At 40.8% G+C, this 18,124-nt stretch overlaps 1 protein-coding gene across 1 annotated transcript in view; it reads right to left on the bottom strand.

Annotated features, from left to right (window-relative positions):
* The window catches only part of LOC111820962 (zinc finger protein 345-like), a 43,588-nt gene extending 30,928 nt beyond the window's left edge, over window positions 1-12,660 (bottom strand). Inside the window, 1 exon segment of the mRNA XM_023733241.1 lies at window positions 12,608-12,660. The gene's annotated coding sequence lies outside the window, so the exon portion shown is untranslated.
* Window positions 12,661-18,124: the final 5,464 nt, after the last annotated feature.

Here is an 18,124-nt window from a genome sequence, read left to right as displayed (position 1 = left end):
TTCTGCATCCTACTTTGGTGAGTGGCGTCTGGGGTCTTAAAAGCTTGCAAGCGGCCATCTAAGATGCATCAATTGGTCCCAACCACTTGGAGTAAAGAACACCAAAGACACAAAGAATTAGCCCAAGTGACAGAATGGGCCACATAAACCAGAGACTTCATCAGCCTGAGACCAGAAGAACTAGATCGTGCCTGGCTACCACCAATGAACGTCTTGACAGGGAACACAACAGAGGGTCCCTGATGGAGCAGTAGAAGGATAGGATGCAGAACTCAAATTCTAGTAAGAAGACCAGACTGAATGGTCTGACTGAGACTGGAAGCACCCTGGAAGCATGGCCCCTGGTCTCTCTATCAGCCCAGAACTAAAACAATTTCCAAGGCCAACTCTTCAGACAGGGATTGGACTGGACTGTGGGACATAAAGTGATACTTGTGAAGAATGTGCCTCTTAGTCAAGCAGATACAAGAGACCAAAGGGGCGGCTCTGTCCAGAGGTGAGATGGGAAGGCAGAGTTAGGAGCTGGTTGAATGTTCATGGGAAATCAGGGCAGAGGGGAGGACTGTGCTGTCACAGAATGGGGTGAGCGGTTGGGGTATGATAAAAAGTTCTGTATGGGAGACTAACTTGAAATGTAAACTTCATTTAATTACAAAAATAAAAATAATAAAAAAAAGCCCTAGCTCAGACGGCTTCACTGGAGAATTCTACCAAAATTTAAGATAAGCGCTAACACCAATACCACTCAAGATATTTCAGAGCATAGAAAAGGAAGGAATACTCCTGAACTCATTCTATGAAGCCAGTATAACCCTGATACCAAAGCCAAGCAAAGACACCACAAAAAAAGAAAACTACAGACCAACATCCCTCGTGAACATAGATGCAAAAAGTCTAGCCAATAGTGTTCACAAGCATATCATAGTAATAATACATCATAACCAAGCGGGATTCATACCAGGTATGCAAGGTTGGTTCGACATTAGAAAATCAATCACTGTAATCCACCACATAAATAAAACTAAAGAAGAGAACCACATGATCTTATCAATTGATGCAGAAGAGGCATCTGACAAAGTCCAACACCCATTCCTGAGATAAAAACTGTCAGCAAAATGGGAATAGAAGGAAAATTTCTAGACATAATAAAGGGCATTTATACAAAGCCAACAGCCAACATAATTCTAAAAGAAGAAAGCCTATAGCATTCCCTTGAGAATGGGAACCAGACTACTATGCCCTTTATCACCACTCTTATTCAACATTGTGTTGGAAGTCCTAGATAACAGCAATAATGCAAAAAAAACAAAGCAAAACAAAAATAAACAAATAAAAGGCATCCAAACTGGTAAGAGGTAAAATTATCCCTGTTCACAGATGAGATGATCTTATACACAGAAAACCCCAAAGAATCCACAAGAAAGCTACTAGAAGATTTCAGCAAAGTAGCAGGATTCAAGCTCAACATATAAAAGTTAGATTTCTCTACACCAAGAGAACTTCAAAAAAGGAAATCACCAATAACATTTACAACAGCCCTCAAGAAAATAAAGTACTTAGGAATAAATCTAACCAGGACCACAAAAGACCCAGACAAAGGAAACTACAAAACACTACTCCAAAAAAACAAAGACACCTATATAAGTGGAAAAACATACCATGCTCATGGATAAGAAAACTCAACATTGTGAAAATGTCAATTCTACCCAAAGCAATCAACAGATACAATGCAATGTCAATCCAAATTCCAACGGCATTCTTTAAAGAGATAGGCAAACAAATCACCAACTTTATATGGAAAGGGAAAAAGCCCCAAATAAGTAATATTACTGAAAAAGAAAAAAGTGGGAGGTCTTACACTACCTGATTTTAGAACGTATTATACAGTCACAGTAGGCAAAACAGCCTGATACTGGTACAACAGACACATAAACCAGTGGAACAGAATTGAGAACACAGACGTAAATCTATCCATCTATAAGCAGCTGATGTTTGACAAAGGGTCAAAGTCCATTAAATGAGGAAAAAATAGTCTCTTTAACAAATGGTGCTGGCATAACTCCATGTACGTATGTAAAAAAAAAAAAATACTCATACGTCACACCATACACAAAAACTAACTTAAAATGGATCGAAGACCTAAATATAAAACCTAAAATGATAAAAATCATGAAAGAAAAAGTAGAGACAATGATAGGGACCCTAATACATGCTATTAATAGTATACAGACCATAACTAACAATGCACAAACGCCAGAAGAATAACTAGATTAACTCGGAGCTCCTAAAAACTAAACACTTATACTCATCTAAAGACTTCACCAAAAGAGTAAAAAGAGAATCTACAGACTGGGAAAAAATTTTTGGCTACGACTCATCCGATACGGGTATAATCTCCAAAATCTACAAGATACTGTAACACATCAACAACAAAACAATAAATAATCCAATTAAAAAACGGGCAAAGGATATGAACAGACACTTCACCAAAGAAGACATTCAGGCGGCTAAAAGACACACGAAGAAATGCTCATGATCATTAGCCATTAGAGAAATGCAAATCAAAACTACAGCGAGACACCTTCTCACTCTGACAATGCTGGTACTAATCCAAAACACAAAACACGAAATGTTGGAGAGGTTGTGCGGAGACTGGAACTCTTATGCACTGCTGATGGGAACGTAAAATGGTACAACCACTTCGGACAATGATATGGCGCTTCCTTAAAAAGCTAGGAATAGAAATACCACAGGATGCAGCAATCCAACTCCTAGGAATATACCCTAGAGAAATAAGAGCCATCACACAAATAGACATAGGCACACCCATGTTCACTGCAGCACTATTCACAATAGCAAAAATATGAAAACAACCTAAATGCCCATCAACAGATGAATGGATAAACAAATTATGATACATACACACAATGGAATACTATGCAATAATAAAGAATAATGATGAATCCAAGAAACACTGCACAACATGGATGCATCTGGAGGGCAATATGCTGAGTTAAATAAGTCAGTCACAAAACGTCAAATATTATATGAGACCGCTATTATAAGAACTCAAAAAAAGGTTTACACACAGAAAAAAGCATTTGTTGATGGTTAGGAGGGTGGGGAGGGAGAGGAAGGGGAAATCACTAACTAGATAGTAAACAAATGTCAACTGTGATGAAGCAAAGGACAACACACAGTATAGGGGAAGTCAGCACAGCTGAACCAATGCAAAAGCACAAAGGTTTCCTGTTGTTAGGTGATGTTCACCTGGTCCTGACTAATAGCGACCCTATGTACAACGGAATGAAACACCACCCAGTCCTGCACCACCCTGACAATCATTATGCTTGAGCCCACTGTGTCAATCCATCTTGTTGAAGGCCTTCCTCTCTTTTACTGACCTTCTACTTTACCAACTATGATGTCCTTCTCCAGGAATTGATCACCCCTGATAAGTTTCCTAGACACATCCAAACACTTTGAGGGACCGAGCAGCTGGGGCTGGGGACCATAATCTCACAGAACACCTAGGTCAATTAGCATAACACAGTTCCTAAAGAAAATGTTCTACATGCCACATTGGTGAGTAGCGTCTGGGGTCTTAAAAGCTTGACAGTGGCTATCTAAGATACATCTATTGGTCACATTCCATCCAGAGCAAAAGAGAATGAAGAAAACCAAAGACACAAGTAACATATCAGCCCAAAGGACTAAAGGACCACATGAACCAGAGATTCTACCAGCCTGAGACCAGAAGAAATAGATGGTACCTGGCTACAACCGCTCTGACAGGGATCACAACAGAAAGTCCCAGAAAGAATGGGAGAAAAATTTAGTACAGAATTCAAATTCATGAAAAAAGACCTGACTTACTAGTCTGACAGAGACTGGAGGAACCCTCGAGACTATGGCCCCTGGAACTCTCCTAACCCAGAACTGAAACCATTCCCAAAGCCCACTTTTCAGACAAAGATTAGACAGTCGTATAAAACAAAAAACAACATACGTGAGGAACGTGCTTCCTAGTTCAATCAAATATAGGAGACCAAGTGTGCAACTCCTGTCCAAAAGCAAGATGAGACAGCAAGAGGGGACAGGAACTGGACAAATGGACACAGGCAGGAAACCCAGGGTAGAAAGGAAGAGTATGCTGTCACGCTGTGAGGATTGTTACCTAATGTCACAAAATATGTGTATAAATTTTTCAACGAGAAATTAACGTGAGCTCTAAACTTTCATCCAAAGCACAATAAAAATTTAAAAAAAAATCAAACTACATATTGCATTGGGCAAATTTGCTGCAAAAGTCCTCTTTAAAGTGTTGAAAAGCAAAGATGTCACTTTGAGGACTAAGGTGCACCTGGCCCAAATCATGGTATTTTCAATCGCCTCATATACATGCGAAAGCTAGACAACGAATAAGGAAGACTGAAGAATTGAGAGTTTGAATTATGATGTTGGCGAAGAACACTGAATATACCATGAACTATGACCAGAACAAACACATCTGTCTTGAAAGAAGTACAGCCAGAATGTTCCTTGGAAGCAAGGATGGCGAGACTTCATGTTATCAGCAGACACCAGGCCCTGGAAAAGGACATCATGCTTGGTAGAGGGTCAGCAAAAAGAGGGAGACCCTTAACGAGATGGATTGACACAGTGGCTGCAACAATGGCCTCAAACATAGCTACGATTGTGAGGATGGTAAAGGACCGGGCAGTGTTTCACTCTATTGTATATAGGGTCACTGAGAGTTGGAGCCAACTGGAAGGCACCTAACAACAATTTTTCCTGTTGATATTACAATTAACATTTTTCTTCCCCTTGGGGTTTTTTTTTTTTTCCTTTGCTCTCAGGACACGTCAGCAGCACTCCACAAGCTGTCCAGAAATATGTTAAGATTCCCCGACACTTTCTCTTTCAAGCTTATGATAATCCATCAAACCAGTAAATCAGAAAATCATTAAGTCTTCTCTAAGGAGAAGTCTCCAGACTCTGTTCCCATTTGTTTTCACCCACATACTACTCTTTAATTTCTTGGTCTCAGTGCAAGAGTTCTATCACACGCACAGACTTTATACCAGGGTTTCTGCTTTGAGCATTTTCCTCCCTTTTACTAATTTTTCTAAAAGCACTCTCTAATTTTAGCTCATATCCTAATTTCTATACTACTTATTTTCAGCTTGTTCAGTATGTAGAATCTCAAGTCCATCACAGACCTGCTGGATCAAAATGTGCATTTTAACAAGATCTCCATATTAACCAGATAAAGTTTGAGAAGGATTCACTGCTCTACAGCCTGTAAGTCAAGGAATGAGCATTCAATTAACTGAGATGCTATGGTTCAATCAACTGCTTTTGTGTGGCTTTTCTAGCCATGGTCTTGTAACTCCCACTCAAGTGATTGGGTGGGACTGCATAAATAAGGCAATTGTGGCCCACCAAGGGGATCGGTCAGTTTTGCCTTAAGAGTCAATTCCACAGCACAGAGAGGATCCTACCACCACCAAGGAAGAACAGCCAGGAACGGAGAGCGTGTCCTTTGGTCCCGGGATCCCTGTGCTGAGAAGCACCTGAAACCAGGAGATAGAGGCAGAGAAAGATCAAGAAGCAGTGGCAGAAAAACAACAGTAGGAGACAGAGTAGTGGGCTTCCTGGCCCACAGAGGGAGAAAGCTGAGTGTCTTTGGACTAGGGACTTGCTAGTGGAGTAGGGTGCCTCCAGGCACTTATTGGCACCTAAGTTCTGTGTGGCCACTGCAATGAATTACTGAACCCAGGTGAGAAGTAGAGAGTGCCATGAGAGGGACGGTTGATGCCAGAATTGCTAAAGGTGGCAGAGAGAGGAGGCATGTCTGACCTCCACCTCATAAGATCAGCCTTGGACTGTGGATCTTAATTCTCCTTCCTCCCCTTTGTGTTAGAGGAAGTCAGACACTACCCCCAAAGCATTCTGACAGATGCCCTTTGAACCATCAATATCTACACAGTATCATCCACTACTTTCCTGATCCACAACAAATCTCCATGTCTAAGCCTCCTCACATTCCTTCTTACTTTGTTTGTAACAAGCTCCTGCCTGATATCATTCATTCATGGTTGACATTTCCAAATCTATTTGCAGCATGGGAACTGGAGTGTTCTGTTTTAAATCTCAAATACACTCTCACCAATCTCTGCTGAATGCCCATCAGTGGCTGTTCACTGGCCTTCAGAAAACCCAGGGTAGTCAGCATGGTTGTAAACGACCTGCTGCCATTGCCTCCTCCCATGTGGCTCACAGCCCCCAACCCACAGTTTGTTTTCTCTGCTTCAATCACCTCTGACTTTCATTAAGGAATGGATGACACTGAGTTCTCTGCTCCCTCAGGGATTTACACACTCGTTTTTCCCAACTGAAATACTCTTTCCATTCCCATCCATCTCACACATTATCAGCCCTGCTCTACCATGTATGTAGCCAAATCTAACCGATTTTTTGAATCTTCACTTAAATAATTTGCTGTCTAACCTGACTCTCGGGTTAGGTCCTTTTATCAGATGCTATTAAATATCCCTGCTTTTTTCATTATTTAAAACTGTCTTCCATACTAGACTGTAAATCTATGGGCAGGCCTCTGTATTTTGTTTTCTTGTTCCTTTTAGTCTATGACACTGATCATTGAGGACACATACAGATTATTACCTGTTGTATATTCTCTTGAGCAGCACTATCCTATTAAATTTTCTGTGAAGACAGACATGTTCTGTTTCTGCACAGCCCAATATGTTAGCCGCTAGCTCCATGTGGCTATTTAGCACTTAAAATGTAACTACTGCAACCAAGGAACTCAATTTTTTCTTTTGTTGCTGTTGTTAGGTGCCGTCAGGTCAGTTCCGACTCATAGTGACCCTACATACAACAGAACGAAACACTGCCCTGTCCTGCACCATCCTCACATTGTTATGCTTCAGCTCGTTGTTGCAGCCACTGTGTCAATCTATCTCAATTTTTTCTTTTAAAAAATAGCCACAACTAGCTAGTGAACACTATAGCTCTAGTGGCCTCACCAGAAACCTAAGCAACCAATATATCATAAAGCATGCGAAAGCTGCCATGACCACAGTGCAAAGCTTCACAGCTTTTTGTTTGCTGGAAGTCTGTCACATAGCATATAGAGCTTATAAAAGTGAAGGTAACATTCAATTTGTTTGTACTTAAGTGATTAAGGTCAACCTAAACTGGCAGGAGGGACCCTCTCTGAGAAGGTGACAGTCAAGTGAGACCTGGATTGTAGGGATTATCAGATTCCTATGGTTACCAAGGAGCCCTGGTGGCACAAGTGGTTGTCTACTAGCCAAAAGGTTGGCAGTTCGAATCTATCAGCCACTCCTTGGAAACCCTATGGGTCAGTTCTACTCTGTCCTATAGGGTCGCTATGAGCCAAAATTGACTTGACGGCAATGGGTTTATGGTTACAAAGTTTTCCTCTAATCAGAGGAAATACCTGGTGCAAAGGCTGAAAGGCAGGAAAATCTTCACATCATTGAAAGTTTTTAAAAAATGCAGTGTGCCTCATGACATGGGGCCCCCAGAAGGCCTGATCCCACCCAAAACAATTCTCCCACCGGCATTTCACTGGGCCTCAATTTCACCCATAGAGATACATACCCTAAGGGGTAAAGATACTCCATTCTTCCCAAGATCTCAACTAAACTGTAAATATTCTTTGGAGAAGGAATAATCAGCTAATGCCCTACCAGGTATTTTCTGGGAACAATCCTTGAGGCGTTCTTAGGATGAGGTAGAGACAAGAGGAGAGAAAGTGGGGTGGGTGCTGCTCTAACAAATACCTAAAACATGGAAGTGGTTTTAGAATTGGGTGATGGGTAGAGGCTGGAAGACTTTTAATGTGCCTAATAGTAAAAGCCTAGATTGCCCCAAAGAGACTGTTGGCAGAATTACTGATGTCGAAGGCAATTCTGGTAAGGGCTCAGAAGGAAGTGAGGAGAGCTATACAGAAAAGTCTCTATCACTTTTAGAGAATACATATGGCACCAGCAATAGAATGTTGCTAGAAATGCGGACATTAAATGTGCTTCTGGTGAGGTTTTAACAGAGAATGATGACTATCTGATTGGTCAATGGAAAAAGGGCGATGGTTTTTATGCAGTGACAAAGAACTTGTCTGAATTATGTTCAAATGCTTGGTGGAAGTTAGAACTTGTAAGTGATGAACTTGGATATTCAGCTGAAAAGATTTCTAAGCGAGATCTTAAAGGGGCAGCGTGGTATCTCCTTGCCACTTAGGGTAAAATGTAAGAGGAAAGAGATAGACTTAAAAATGAACTGTGCAAAATTAAAACAAAATGTAAAGATTTGGAGGATTCGGTTGTACAAACTAAGGACATTCATCCTAGAATTTTCACCAACAATGTGACTACACAATCTTTTGTAAAAGAGGTTAAACCAGTGACTAATGGATCTAACCACCTACCAAAGCAGAAAACCCATCAGCTAAGACTGAAGGGGACAGAGAATGAATGAAAGAACACTGCCTCTTAGAATTCTACAGGCAGGTAACTGACCAAAGGAGCTACATCTGTTGTCCTCCAAGAAAAGAAAAGGACATCCCTGGAGCAATTCAAAGATCAGTAGACCTGTTGGAAGGAGCACGGGAAGCAGGGCTGCCTCAGTTTCAAAGGGTGGAGTCACAGCCTCCTAGGTTTATAAGAGTCAGATCTTCACCAACTCGGTTCCAGAGGATGGGGCCGCTGCCCAAAGTTGAGGGGACAGGGCTGCCATGCCCAAAGGGCAGAAGAACAAGGCCTACTGGGGCTGGGGGGGCGGGGTTGCCACTCAGATGGACTAGGAGAATGGGAACGCCCAAAGCAGAGGGACCAAAGTTGCCATCTCAGTGAGCCTGGAAGGTGCAGCTGAATCTGAAGGACTAGGGGTTTCTACCTAGAATCCAGACAGCACAGCGAACACTCAAGAGTCTGGAAGACAGGGACACTGTCCAGATGGTCCTAAATAACAGAGGATTATTTTCAAGCCTTGAGAGCTAATGTAAATTGTTCTGCTGGGTTTTGGACTTGCTTGGTGCCCATTATCCCTTCTTTCCCCTCAATTTCTCCCATTTCTAATGGAAATGTCTACCTTGTGCCTGTTCCACCATTGTACTTTTGAAATAGATAACCAGTAGTCTAGATTTCTCAGATTCACAGATGAAGAATTTTGCCCCAGGATGGAATACGCCTAAAGTCTCAATCACATCTGAATTTAGATGATTCAGAAGATGAGATTTTGGTCTTGGAATTGATTGAAGACTTTTGGGATGATGTGATGGGGTGCATGTGTTTTGCATGTTGCAAGGACATGAATTTTGGGGGGCCAAAGGGTAGAATGTTATGGATTGAATTGTGCCCCTTCCCAAATACGTGTTGTAAATCCTAGCCTCTATGCCTAGGTTATAGTCCCATTTGGGAATGGGTTGTCTTAGTTACGTGAATGAGGCAGGATTAGTATAGGGTGTGTCTTGAGTCAATTTCTTTTGAGATACAAAAGAGATTAAACAAGCAAGCTAGAAAGCAAAGATGGGGGAAGACAGCTGCCAAGCCACATGAAGATCACCCAGTGGCAGAAGTTCAAGAGATAAGCACCTTCCACCAGAGCATGCAGAGAGAAAGCCTTCCCCTAGAGCTGGCACCTTGAATTCGAACTTCTAGTCTCCTAAACTGTGAGAAAATAAATATGTTTGTTAAGGCCACTCACTTGTGGTATTTCAGTTACAGCAACACTAGCTAACTAAAGGAGCCCTGGTGGCACAGTGGTTAAGAGCTTCGCTGCTAACCAAAAGGCCGGCAGTTCAAATTGACCAGCTGCTCCTTGGAAACACTATGGGGCAGTTCTACTCCATCCTATAGGATCATTATGAGTCGAAACCGATGCGAGGGCACTCAACAGCAGACAACTAAAACAAGGTACTTTTATACCAATGTTCACTAAAGTACTATTCAGAAGAGTCAAAAAGTGGAAACAACCCAAACTCCTATCAACAGATGCATGGATAAACAAAATGTAGTATATCTCTACAATAGAATATTATTCAGTCATAAAAAGAAATGAAGTTTTCATAAATGCTACAGTATGGATGAACCTTGAAAATACTATGCTACCTGAAAAGAGTCAGACACGAAAGGACAAATATCGTGCAATCCCATTTATATGAAATATCTACAACAGCCAAGTGTATAGAGACTGAAGTTTATTAGTGATTACCAGGGGCTGAATGTAGGGAGGAAGTGGAGTTAATGCTTAAGAGGAAATGGTTCTGCTAAGGGTGATGGAAAAACCAGGAAACTGATAGTGGTGATGGTTGCACAACATGGTGAAAGTACTTAATGTTACTGAATTGTATATGCAAAAATGGCTAAAGTAGGAAAAAGTTTTGTTATACATATTTTACCAAACACACACAAAAAAGATTAGCGTGAAATGAAACCATTTAAAAAAAAAAAAAGCAACTTAGTTTCTTGGACTCAGTGCATAAGTAAAAGAAGGGAACTTTAGCTACTATGGAGAGGAAAGTGGGCATTTCAAAAATTTCATGCCAACCTGAGGCTGAACTAACCTAAAGAAATAAAATCACATTTTAGGAACTGCAGTGTGCAAATGGACTTTTTAAGGTAATTGACTCTTGATCACATTGTTCTTAATATGAACAAAAAGGACTACTTCTACAAAAACAAATCTCAAGAATTGTAATTCTAAATAGTAAAAAAAAAAAAAAAAAGAGAGAGAGATTACGTTAATAACATTAGAATTGGCAACGATTTCTCAAACAGGACACTTAAATTGAGACACTTTATACTTTTGAAATGATATATGCAGCTGCTCCTTGACTCTTTGGTGTCAGCTGCCCGCGAGTTGATTTCAGCTGATGGCAACCACGCGTGTGCAGAGTAGAAATCCTCCACAGGGTTTTCAAGGCTGCAGCCTTTTGGTAGTAGATCACCAGGCTTGTGTTCCAGGGCACATCTGGGTGGGTTTGAACTGACGACCTTTCAACTAGTAATCTGAACCTTTTGAGACACCCAGGGACTCCCTACTCGACTGTTTAATGTCTCTACGTATTTTTCCTATGTACAATAATATCATTTTCTTGCACTTACATTCAATAGATTTGATATACACGTATGACCTTCATTCTACATTATTACATTTGGTTTAAAAAGAAACATATTTTCTAGTCATATTATAGATACCATATGTTACCAATTTAAGCGTTACCTCTTTATGCTCAAAATTCTTATAAATTATGACTTTCTAATAGTTGTGCATTTCACATTTACTTATGCAAGAGTTCTATGTAAAATAATTATTATAAAGGATGAGGTACTTTTTGCAACACTGTAGTGTGGCTGACCCTCAAGGATCTATTCAAGTATTTAGATTAGTTTTGGGGTCAAAGCGGTTAGCAGCCGAGTGCTAAACCACTGCACTACCAGGGCTCCTCTTCAGTACACATGCCTCCTATTTTGCCCTCATTCCTAATATTCGTTGTTCTGACATTGGGAATATGAATAGCTTTTGTTTCAAGAAGTCTTCAACCTATTAAGCACAGTTCTTTAGTAGCAAAAATTGTGGTTGAATCACCAGCATCCAATCCGGCACAGATCCTGTCTCAGCCAAGCTTTAAGATCTTAGACAAACCATGGGTGTGCGATCTCGATAAGCCCCTCATTGCCTATATTAGGCTTGTTCAGCCACATCACATTTACCTACAGACCAACTAGGATTGGTCATATTGTTTCTCACACAGTCATGACAAAAATTCTGCCGTACAGCCAAAGAAATTCCAGGAAAAGTTCCTGTATTTTCCTCCTGAATTTGGGATAAATTTGGGATAGCTATGAGAGAAACACGTGGCAGCCTGCTTCTGTAAAGATTACAGGCTTGGAAACCCTACGGGGCAGTTCTACTCTGTCATATAGGGTGGCTATGAATCAGAATCGACTTGAGGGCAACGCGTTTTTTTGTTTGCTTGTTTGTATGGTCCTAAATCCACCTAGTCATTTCCAATTCATGCTTCTAAATTCTTCATCTATCTTAAATACCTACAACCACCAAAGTCGGGGAGGATATATTCCTCACCACAATCTTACTTTTTGTATGAACAGCAACAGTCAAAAAAAGTGCTGCCTGATGAAGTACAACGGGAGCGTTTTGAGCGGCGCAATGGACAGGGTGGGAGCAGGGCATTTAGACTCAGGCCAACTACCCTGAGCGTCCAAGAGCTTCCCGACTCTGCATTGCTCACAAATTCCCAGGGGAAGCTGACGCTGCTGATCTGAAAACCACACTTTGCTCAGCGGGATTCCCACGATTTTACCTGTTAATCCCCCGAGAGACACAGCGCCACCTACCTACCCGGCTTCCCAACCCCGGTAGTTCAGAAAGCAGCGGCGCCCCGGGGCCGGGATATCCAAGGAGGCGGCTGGAAAGCGGCGGCTGGAGGCCCCGGCACAGCCCGGCTACAGGAAGTCCCGCGGCTCTCGGAAGGCGCAGAAGCCAGGAGTGAGCAAGAGAGCGGGAGCAGAGCCCTAAGCCCCGTGGGGTGTACCTGCTACTGGAGCACGCGGGATATAGACAAATGCAAAACCCACCTCACGTCAGAGCTGGCGGGCGACCAAACAAGACTGCCCGCCCTAAGCCTAGCACTTCCGCTTCCGGTTTCTGGCGCTTTTGGTGCCAACGGGGAGGGGTTTCCTGCGCGGACCCGGAGGGCTCCGCCTAGTGACCGTGGAGTTTAATGCCTTTGCCTTGGGCTTGGATGTCTGTCCACCGCTCTTTATTTCCTCTGTAAAGCCTAGGTTTTCTGAAATGTGTACCTTAAAGACAGATTTCAGTAGGCAAAGATTTCTGATACCCTTGGGGAGCAAAGGAAGATGTATTTGAATACTTGGCCGTTTGAAAATAAATTTTTACCATGTCCTTTAGAGAAATAATTTGGTTACTGCTCATATAAATTTGCCCATGTTTAGAATTGTTAAACGTGTCTACTTTGGCTTCTGTTTCATGGTCTGTCTTCTCTTGCACATCAAGTATCTTTTCCTAGGAGCGGGATACCGACTCTGCAAACCCAGTCTGATCTCTCCAAGAGCTGAGAACCTTTCAGAGAGGCATTTTCCAGGATGAGAGGCAGGACGATACCAGTTGTTCTGGGGGACAGTAGGTAAAAGGTGAAGTACCTTTAAAAATGACAATTATAAACAATTTTTACTTTTTTCTAAGGCACACAGACATAATAAAGTGCATAATGTATACTAATCTTGAGAGTACAACGCCATCAATTTTTAGATCTGGATATACACTCATATAACCTCTTCTGACATCAAGTTATGGAAATTTTCCAGCACACAAGAAGATTCCCTGGTGCCCTTTTCCTAGCTGATGTACACTCCAGGAGTAACCAGTGTTCTGACTATTACTGCTAGAGACAAGATTTGTCTATTCTTGGACTTCATATAATCGGAATCATACTGTATGAAGTGTATTCTGTCTGATTTCATCTAGTCAACATAATGTCACATTTTACCTATGTTGTTGCATATAGCAGTAATTTGTTCTTTTTTGTCGCTGTGGTTTATTCATATGGATTTATTCCAATACAACAACGTTTCTTATTTATTCATTTTATTCTGTTGTTAATGTTTGTATTATAACCAGCATGTGGTCTATCTTGCTGAGTATTTAATGATCACTTAGAAACAATGTGTCTTCTGCTGTTGTTGGGTGGAGTTTTCAATAAATGTTAATTAGGTCAGGATAGTTGATGGTTTTGTTCAGGTCTTCCATATCTTTTCTGACTTCCACATCCTTGTGATTTTTTTTTTTTTTTTTTTCTATTTCACCTTCCATTTTTCCTTCATATATATTGAAGTTCTGTTGTTAGGTATATACACATTTCAGATTGTCATGTCTTCTTGTTGAATTTCCCTTTTATCATTTTGCAATGTCCTTCATCACCTCTGCTGATTGTCATTCTCACCTCCTCACCCCTTACTAATTAAATGGTCTTTGTCTGACAGTGTGGAGGTTGGTTTCCATTATGTGCAATTTGTCTATGTATTTGTTCAACCCTGGTACACATGTAATTTCACATTTGCTAAACAATACTGCTCTGAAAAACAAATGTACCAACTAAAGCAGTATTTCTCTGCAGTTTTTCTTGTATTTAGCCTTACAGTTTCCAGAAAATTACGGTCTCCAAAGTTCTTTAGGTTAGCCCCTTTTTTCCACACCACTGTCAGGGAGGTTATGCTATATATATGTAATAGAGTCAGATTCTTTTATCACAGTTTGCTTTCCACTCTGGGATACACAAATATCCTGGATGATTTTTACAAAATTGCGTATACCATAGTCCACTCTTTGTAATGTATATTTTGTGGTTTTGACAAATGCTTACTGTCATGTAAACACCAAGATTATAACCATACAGAGGAGTTCTATTACCAAAAAATACCTTTGTGAAGGCTCTTTCAAATACTATTTATAGTCCATTTTTCATTTCAATTTCGACCTTACATTTTAAGTTTAAACCGATCACTTTCTTCCTCTCTGTCTATCTTGGTACAGAAGTGGAGAATGTGGAATTTAATTTTTAAGACTGACTCATCTTCAACCCTCTTTGTCAAAATGGAGGAGACCCAAGGCTTTAGAGGAAAATTTGTGGTTTTCTTAACCTCACAATAATAAATACAAAGCATCAAATCTCTTGCATTTTGAGGAACGTTGTTGTTAACTGCCATCAAGTCGACTCTCGACCCCTAGTGACCCCCTGTGACAGAGCAGAACTGTCACATAGGGTTTCCAAGGCTGCAAAATTTATGCAAGCAGATCAGCAATCATTCTCCCACAGAGCCACTGGGTAAATTTGAACCGCCAACCATTTGATTAGCAGTCAAGGGCCTAACTGTTATGCACTGGGATGTAAAACATAAAAAAAATCTGGAAAATATAAGAACCTATACTACTATATCTTAATTTTTTTAATTTTGCATAAATTTATTATTCTTGTTTTGTGCTAAGAACCATGTTTGATGTGATAAGTATTTTCAGCAGTATGATTTGAGTTTATTAGTCTTGTCATCAGTTAGGACAGACTCTTTTTAGAAACATCCATTCTGGTGAATCTTGCAATTAAAAAGTGCTAGGAAATTGGGGGCAATAATTATGAGGTGCCTTCCTTGAAGACAGAAATAGAAAGGCCTGATGAATGGTCTCAAATTGTTGTAGAGTATAAATATGTATAATAAGACAGGAAAGAAAGAAAAGACCAAAATGAATGTCAGAAGGGACTCTGAAATTTGCTCTTGAATATCGAGTAGCTAAAACAAATGTCTAAGTTATGATGAAGTAAAAGAGCTAAACAGAAGATGTCAAAGGGTGGCTCGAGAAGACAAAGTAAAGTATTATAATGACATGTGAAAAGGCCTGGAGTTAGAAAACCAAAAGGGAAGAACACACTCAGCATTTTTCAAGCTGAAAGAACTGAAGAAAAAAATTCAAGCCTCCAGTTGCAATACTAAAGGATTCTATGGGCAAAATCCTAAATGATGCAGGAGGCATCAAAAGAAGATGGAAGGAATACACAAAGTCACGGTACTAAAAAGAATTGGTCTATGCTCAATCATTTCAGGAGGTACCATATGATCAAGAACTGATGGTATTGAAGGAAGAAGTCCAAGCTGCACTAATGACACTGGCAAAAAACAAGGCTCCAGGAATTGACGGAATACCAATTGAGATGTTTCAACAAATGGATGCAGTGCTGGAAGTGCTTACTTGTCTATGCCAAGAAATTTGGAAGACAGCTACCTGGTCAACCGACTGGAAGAGATCCATATTTGTGCCCATTCCAAAGAAAGGTGATCCAACAGAATGCAGAAATTATCGAACAGTATCGTTAATAACACATGCAAGTAAAAGATCATTGCTGCAAATCATTCAAAAGTGGCTGCAGCAGTGTATCAACAGGGAACTGCCAGAAATTCAAGCTGGATTCAGAAGAGGATGTGAAACCAGGGATATCATTGCTGATGTCAGATGGATCCTGGCTGAAAGCAGGTATACCAGAGAGATGTTTACCTGTGTTTTATCAACTATGCAAAGGCATTCGACTGTGTGGGTCATAACGAATTATAGATGACATTGCAAAGAATGGAAACTCCAGAACACTTAATTGTATTCATGAGAAAACTGTACATAGATCAAGAGGCAGTCATTCGAACAGAACAAGGGGATCCTGCCTGCTTTAAATTCAGGAAAGGTGTGTGTCATCGTTGTATCCTTTCACTATATTTATTCAATCTGTATGCTGAGCGAATAATCCGAGAAGCTGCACTATATGAAGAAGAACAACGGGGTATCAGGATTGAAGGAAGACTCATTAACAACCTGCGTTATGCAGATGACCCAACCTTACTTGCTGGAAGTGAAGCTCTCCTGACTTACTTCTGAGCCCTCACCAGAATTGTCTTTGATGTCCATAATTCCACCTACAGTCTCTGCAAGGCAATCTAGGCTTTTACTATTGTTGTTGTTAGGTGCCATGGAGTCAAACTGGAATGAAACGCTCCTGGTCCTGTGACATCCTCACAATCTTTGCTATGCTTCAGTCCATTGTTGCAGCCACTGTGTCAATCCATCTCATTGAAGGTCTTCCTCTTTTTCACTGACCTTCCACTTTACCAAGCATTATGTCCTTCTCCAGGGACTAGTCCCTCCTGATAACATGTCCAAATTATGTGAGACAAAGTCTCACCATCCTTTCTTCTAAGGAGCATTCTGGCTTTACTTCTTCTAAGACAGATTTGTTCGTTCTTCAGGCAGTCCATGGTATATTCAATATTCTTCACCAACACCATAATTAAAAGCCATCAGTTCTTCTTTGCTCTTATTTGTTGTCCAGCTTTCACATGCATGAGTGGCTTGCATTTCCTGGCTACCTGGTCTTGACAACTTCAATATTTTCTATGTTTATCATGATGTTGCTTATTGGTCCAGTTGTAAGGATTTTTGTTTTCTTCATGTTGACAGATAATCCATATTGAAGGCTGTAGTCTTTGATCTTCATCAGTAAGTGCTTCAAGTTCTTTTCATTTTCAGCAAGCAAAGTTGTGTCATCTGCATAATGCAGGTTGTTAATGCATCTTCCTCCAACCCTGATGCCATGTTCTTCTTCATATAGTCCAGCTATTCAGATTATTTGCTCAGCATACACGTTGAATAGCTATGGTGAAAGGATATAATCCTGACGCATACCTTTTCTGTCTTTCAACCACACAGTATCCCCTTGTTCTGTCCAAACAACTGCCTCTTGGTCTATATACAGGTTCCACATTAGCACAATTAAGTGTACTGGAATTCCCATTCTTTGCAATGTTATCCATAATTTGTTGTAATCAAAACAGTCGAATGCCTTTACGTAGTCAAGAAAACATAGGTAAACATCTCTCTGGTATTCTCTGCTTTCAGCCAAGATCCATCTGACATCAGCAATGATAGCCCTCATTCCATGTCCTCTTCTAAATCTGGCTTGAACTTCTGGCAGTTCTTTGTCAATGTACTGTTGCAGCTGCTGTTCAATGATCTTCAGCAAAATTTTACTTGCATGTGATATTAATCCTTCATGCGTCTGTCAGTTTGTCGTACTGTGGGGGTTTGCATGTTGCTGTGATACTGGAAGCTATACCACTGGTATTCAAATACCAGCCAGGTCACCCATGGCGGACAGGTTTCAGCTCAGCTTCCAGACAAAGACAGACTAGGAAGAAGGACCTGGTGGTCTATTAATGATATTTTTTGATAATTTCTGAATTCTGTTGGATCACCTTTCGTTGGAATGGGCACAAATACAGATCTCTTCTAGTCAGTTGGCCAGGAAACTGTCTTCTAAATTTCTTGACATAGAGGAGTGAGCACTTCTGGTGCTGCATCCGGTTGTTGAAAACAGCTGAATTGGTATTCCGTCAGTTCCTGGAGCCTTGTTTTCACCATTCCCTTCAGTGCAGCTTGGACATCTTCCTTCAGTACCATCAGTTTTTGATCATATGGTACCTGCTGAAATGGTTGA

This window comes from Trichechus manatus, unplaced genomic scaffold, assembly GCF_000243295.1.
Source record: "Trichechus manatus latirostris isolate Lorelei unplaced genomic scaffold, TriManLat1.0 scaffold00057, whole genome shotgun sequence".
Taxonomy (NCBI): domain Eukaryota; kingdom Metazoa; phylum Chordata; class Mammalia; order Sirenia; family Trichechidae; genus Trichechus; species Trichechus manatus.
Note: the sequence above shows the minus strand (reverse complement) of the source record. Positions and strands in the feature narration are given on the sequence as shown.